This window comes from Bos grunniens, chromosome 29, assembly GCF_055505025.1.
Source record: "Bos grunniens cultivar Pamir isolate PY7600 chromosome 29, Bosgru_T2T1.0, whole genome shotgun sequence".
Classification (NCBI taxonomy): Eukaryota; Metazoa; Chordata; class Mammalia; order Artiodactyla; family Bovidae; genus Bos; species Bos grunniens.
Window position 1 is genome coordinate 7,634,055 of NC_141193.1, and position 6,586 is coordinate 7,640,640.

Sequence of the window (6,586 nt, forward strand, 5' to 3'; positions counted from 1 at the left end):
ATGTGAGGATGGACATGACTAATTCCCTGAGACCTCCTGCTCCTGACCCTGCTTCTTCAATCCCCAGCCCCAGAGGAAAACCACTGTGATTGGAAATATTTTCTTGTGGTTTTTAAAGACTTTTTTTTTTTTTTTTTGATGTGGATCATTTGAAAAATCTTCACTGAATTTGTTACAGGATTGTTTCTGTTTTATGTTTTGGTTTTTTGGGGTGTGTACCAAGTGGGATCTTAGCTCCCCTACCGGGGATTGAACCCACACCCCCTTGAAGTGGAAGCCAAAGTCTTAACCACCAGACCACCAGGGAAGCCCCCGGAAATATTCTAAGAGCAGAACATTGGAGATTTTTTTGTTTTGCTTTTAATTTAATTTATTGAAGTATAGTTGATTTGCAGTGTTGTGTAGTTCCTGGTGTAACAGAAATCATTTCTGTGTATAACAGCACAGTGGTTCACTTATACATACATAATAATCCGCATCTGCTAATCTCAAACTCCCAAGCCATTCCTCCTCCACCCACCCCTACTTGGCAAGTCTGTTCTCTATGTCTGTGAGTATATTCCTAATTTGTAGATGAGTTCATTTGCGTCATATTTCATTTTACTATTATTTTTTTTGGCATGCCACAGCATGCAGGATCTCAGTTTCTGGACTAAGGGATTGGTGTGGCCCTCCCCCACTCCCCGGCAGTGGAAGCCCAGAATCCTAACCGCAGGATCTCTGGGGAATTCCCCATTTGTGTCATATTTTAGATTCCATGTATAAGTGATATCATATGGTATTTGTCTTTCTCTTTCTTACTTCTCTTAGTATGATAATCTTTAAGTTGTTGCAAATGGTATATATGTATATATATATATCTTTTTTTTTTTTTAATATTTGGCAGCATGTGAGATCTTAGTTCCCTGACCAGGGATTGGACTCTTGCCCCCTGCTTCAGAAGTCGAGAGTCTTAACCACTGGACCACCAGGGAAATCCCTACCATATTTTCTTTATCTATCCATCTATCGATGGACATTAAGATTGCTTTCATGTCTTGGCTATTGTAAATAGTGCTGCTATGAACCCAGGGGTGTCTGTATATATATATATATATATTTTTTTTTAATTTGTATCCATCTTTCTGAATTATAGTTTTGTCCATATATATGCCCAGTAGTCAGATTGCTGGATCATATGGCGATTCTGTTTTTAGCTTTTTGAGGACTCTCCATACTGTTCTCCATGGTGGGTGCACTGGTTTATATTCCCACCAATGGTGTAGAAGCTTTTCCTTTTCTCCACACCCTCTCCAGCGTTTGTTACTTGTAGACTTTTTTTTTTTGTAAACTTTTTAATAATGACCCCTGACTTTTTAATTTCTGACCACTTCCTCATTGCAGTTTTGATTTGCATTTCTCTAATAGAGTCTGGCGGGCTACAGTTCAAGGGGTCACAAAGAGTTGGACATGACTTAGCGACTAAACAACAGCATGTTATTAGTAATGTTGAGCATCTTTTCATGTGCTATTGGCTGTCTGTATGTCTTCTGTGGAGAAATGGCTATTTAGGTCTTCTGCCCATTTCTTTTTTTTTTGCCCATTTCTTGATTGGGTTGTTTGTTGTTGTTGTTGTTGTTGTTATTGTTATTGAGTGTATGAGGTGTTTATATATGTGTGAAAGTGTATGTCTGACACTTTGTGACCCCATGGACTGTAGCCCACCAGGCTCCTCTGTCCATGGAATTCTCCAGGCAAGAATACTAGAGTGGGTTGCCATGCCCTCCTCCAGGGGATCTTCCTGACCCAGGAATTGAACCCGAGTCTCTTAAGTCTCCTGAATTGACAGGCAGGTTTCTTTACCACCAGCGCCACCTGGGAAGCCTCTGTGTGTGTGTGTGTGTGTGTGTATGCGTGTGTATATTTTAGAAGTTAAGTTGGGGGCAGAACATTTGAGGAGGATTCCAGATCTCAGGGGAAGGTGGGCCCCAGGGCTCAGTCAAGGCGAGCCTTCCAGATTCTGCTTGAGGGCTCCTCCAGCTCCTGGGAGCAGAGAAGCCGGAGGGGCTGCTGCGGGGCTGCCTCTGCTGGCCTGACTCTCCTGCCTCTCACTCCTTGGGGCGGGGCCCACTGACTCAGCCCTCCAGGCCTCCTGTTCTGTTTCTCAGCAAGAAATGCTTCAGACCCTGGGAAGATCTGGAAGCAATGGAGCTGGCAGGAGAGATGGGGCTCTTTGGGGCCCCACCGGCTCGGGGCGGACGCCTGGGCTCTCAAGGAGCAGTGTACAGGGGCAGGGGTCAGCGGGGTCACAGCCAGCAGCTGTCCAGAGACTCCTGAGGGGCCCTGGGCAGCTGCACAGTGCTCAGCTGTCAGGCGGGCTCTGGGCTGACAGGAGGAGGAGGGTGGGTCTGGGCGGGGGAGTCTGGAGCTGGCCATGGGCCTGGTGGGCCCAAGAGCAGGCCAGCCCTGAGGCCCCTAGGGCCCTGGCATTTCCAGGAAGACCCAGAGGGAGCAGAGATAGGCCTGGCTGCTTAGGGATAGAAGATATAGAATGATGATGTCAAGGAGCCAGAGGCGTCCAAATGCCTGAGTGCAGGTGGTTAAGTCCCATCCTTTTGACCTCTGGACGTTATGGCCAGACAATGTGGCCTGGTGCTGACCTCTCTCTCCCCCAGCTTCCGGTTCTCTGTCCTTTGGTTTGATCCATACTCAGGAGGAAGCTTCCCCTCATGGAAGCAGGATGGCTGCAGCAACTCCACCCTCGTGGCTGTGTCTTTTCTCCTACCTCCAGCAGAAGCCTTGGAGCCATGGTGTTTACCGTGTCTTAGGTGGCGTCTATCCCTGGCCAACCACCGAGGCCAGGGAAATGCAGTGTGTTTAGGCAAGGGAGGAGGGGGGAGGTTCCCCCCACCACGGAAACTGGGGTACAGTTTCTGTAGGAACAGAGGGTGCTGGGGAGGCTCTGTCCTCTGTTTTTTTTTTTTTCCTTTCTTTTTTGGGCATGTTTGTTGCTACGTGGCCATGTTTGTTGCTACGTGGCCATGTTTGTTGCTATGTGGCCATGTTTGTTGCTATGTGGCCATGTTTGTTGCTATGTGGCCATGTTTGTTGCTATGTGGGCTTCATTAGTTGCAGCATGCTGGCTCAGTAGTTACTGTGCACGGTCTGTTTCCTCTCTGCAATGGGAATCCTCCTGGATCGGGGATCGAACCCATGTCCTCTGCATTGGCAGGTGGATTCATAACCACTGGACCAGCAAGGAAGTCCTGTCCTCTGACAGCTGTTAAAGTGTCTCGCATCTCTCTCAGCTTCACTTTGCCCTGTGTGGCACTGCCAGCCCTTCCCTAAGTTACAGGCTGGATGTTGTCTGTCCACTGTAGAAAAGCCTTCAAAGATCCCCTGAGACACACAGAATCTGTCCAAACTCCTTCACAAGTCTAGACTGTTTGAGTCATCTGGCTCTAATACATGGTACCAGGTCACTCAGTTCTCTTTTCTTTTCTTTTTCCCCTTCTCCCTCCCTTCCCTTGTATTTCCTTCCTTCATAAATTTAGAGCCTGGGTGTATACACAAGAGCACTGAGAACACGTTCACACAAAAACTTGTACACGAGTGTTTATAGCAGCACTACTCACAATAGCCCCAAAGCGGAAACAGCTCTAATGTCCATCAACTGATGAATGGATAAACAAAATACAGTCCATGTGTACAATGGGATGGGGCTTCCCAGCTGGCGCTAGTGGTAAAGAACCCACCTGCCAATGCAGGAAACCTGAGAGACTTGGGTTTGATCTCTGGGTCAGGAAGATCCACTGGAGGAGAGGATGGCAACCCACTCCAGTATTCTTGCCTGGAGAATCCCATGGACAGGGGAGCCTGGCGGGCTACAGCCCACAGGGTCGCAAAGAACTGGGCATAACTGAGGAGACTTAGCACGCATGCACGTACAATGGAATAGCATTCAGCCATAAAAAGAAACGAAGCGCTGATAATGCTACGACTTGGGTGAACGTCGAGAACATTATGCTCCGTGAAAGAAATCAGACACCAAAGAGCACACTGGTATGATGCCATTTATTCGATATGCCCAGAAGAGGCAAACCCGTAGAGACAGAAAGTAGATTAGCGTTTGCCAGGGGATGGGAGCAGGGTGGAGGCAGTGAGCAACTGCTAGTGGGTATGGGGTTTATTTTGGGTGGTGAAAATATTCTAGAAGTAGTGGTGATGTTTGTACAACTTTGTGAATGTACTAAAACCCACTAAATTATACGCATTAAAGTGAAGTTTGGGAATTCCTTGGCTGTCCAATGGTTAGGACTTGGTGCATCTACTGCCGTGCTGGGGCCCTTGGTTCCATCCCTGATTGATTAGAGCTAAGATTCTACAAGCCACATGGCAAAAAAAAAAAAAAATCTCTGTTACAATTATAAATTATTCGAGTTTTCTGTACTGACAATCTGAATGAACTTTTTGGCCAACCAATATCTCAGTAATTAATTAAAAAAAAAAAACTACCTTCCTCTACCCTCCACCAGTCAAGGTCTCTCTCGTCTACTTACAGGGTTCTTTGAGGGAGAGGCCACGTGTGTCCCGCAGGGACTGGCTCTCAGGTGGCTCAGCCAGGAGCCCCAGGGTCAGGGGAAAGGAAGTGTGTATCAAACAGAGAAGTGAAAAATCAGCCTAAATGGCTATTCCCAGCACCAGGGGAAGCAGCGAGGCTGGGCTGAGCCAGCCTGGGTGACCTCGAGCTGAGGGAAAGGAAACACTGAGGTCAAAATGGCCGCAGGAGGCAGGAAGGACGGATGGCAGAGGAGAAGTCACGGCCCTGCCCAGGTCCTCACCCCCCAGGACCTCCACCCGCAAGAACCCCTAGCTTCCTGGTTAGTATACACTTGGGGTCCCAGACACAAAGCGATGAGGGGCTTTTATTCCTTCAGCAGCTCTCCCCTGACCTTCCTTGATACAGAGCCTGAGCCTAAAGGGTGGCTGAGCAGGGCTAAAGGAAGCTGGGCAGGCCCCTGGGCCAGCGGGTGAGAGGGCTGGGGGCCCTGCCAAGGGCAGAGCTGGGGCATCGAGGCGTGGAAGGCAAACTTGGTCTGAGTGCAGGACTTTGCTTCTTCAGAACCACCTGCTTCACCCTTGGGCTTATGTCTCAAGGGCCCGGGGCACGACCCGGACCAGGGAAGATGCCACCAAAGCAGGTTCTGGAGCAGGTGGGTCCCAGGGGTCCAGGCCCAGCTGGACTCCTCTGCTTCTCCCCGTCGCCAAGGCCCCCCACCCCCCCAGAGCCTTATTTTAGAGTCGTGAGCCCCACACGAGTGAGAGGAACGAGGCTTAAGGAAACTGCTGAGCCAGCTAGAGGGGGCTGAGGAGCAGTCGGCTGGCAGTCGTTGGGCACTGACTTCCTGCTGAGAGCAAGGGAAGTTTCTGGTGTGGGGGGCACGTGTCTGCCAGACCTGTCTGAATCTGGGGTTCTCATCCTGCTTTTTCTGTTTGTTTTCAATGCCTGCCTAGGCCCTCCCAGAATGCTGCCCACAGTCACACGACTTGTATCCAGGCAACGGGCTCTTGTTCCCATTCATGCCAGCTCCGGCTTTCTCCCCCAACCTGCCCTGCACGTGCTTCCCTCCCCTCCCCCCGCCCTGCCCCCACCCCCACCAGGATACAGGTATTGTCTCCCCTCTGCTAACCACCCCCATCCCACTGGGATCTCTGGACCGTCCTTGCCAAATGGGCACCAAGACATTACCATTCCCCACACAGCTTCTCCAGCAGCAATGTGAAAATAAGTGCCGGGGTTATGGCACCCTGGGAGCCACACGTGGCTCACAAGATGAGGGTCGTTTTGTTTATTGTGGCCAAAGGCTTGTCATCTTCCCAGGCAAGGGTTTCCCGGGGGTGGGGGGTGGGGTGGGGGTGGGGGTGGGGTTTTTTTGCTGACATTTGGCTGGGTAAAATGCAAATGACATTCTTGAGCTGCAGCAATTCTATGGGGTTGTGGAAGAGGGGCCCGGGCTCCAAGAATGCCGGGTCTGGAGGCTGATAAGTCACGGTGGCCTTCTGGACCATGGTTGGGTGCTTCACGTGTGGGGGACCCTGGGGAGCAGTGAAAACCAGCCTCCTCAACCCCCCAGGTGGGGCTGGTCTCTAATTCTGGTCCTCAGAGGAGGCGCCTGTAAAACGAATGCAATGGAACAGCAGCTGCTTGTTTTCAAAGGGAGACCGGTTCTGCCCAAGCCTGGTCAGATCTGTTGATTCCACTTCGCCGTCAGACGGGGGAGGCAAAAGTTGGACAGTTAGGTTACCTATTTATCTCTGACTCAAGGCATTGGCCCTTGGCCTGGCAGCTGGGAGTTTCCAGCCGTGGCTCTGGAGTCTGAGGCAGGACGGCCACCAGCTGAGAACAGAAAGAAACCCACTCCTCATTTAGCAGCGATAGCCTCTTGCCAGGTGCCAGGACCCCCAGGGGTGGGGACATGGTGGGGGCCCTGGAGGGCCTGGCCTTGTCCGAGCATTATGGGTTGGAGGCGAGACCTGGCAGCGGTGCAACTCGGCCAAGCCAGCGCAAGGGGATCCGGCTCTGGCGCAGCTCCGGGAGGCCCCGCTC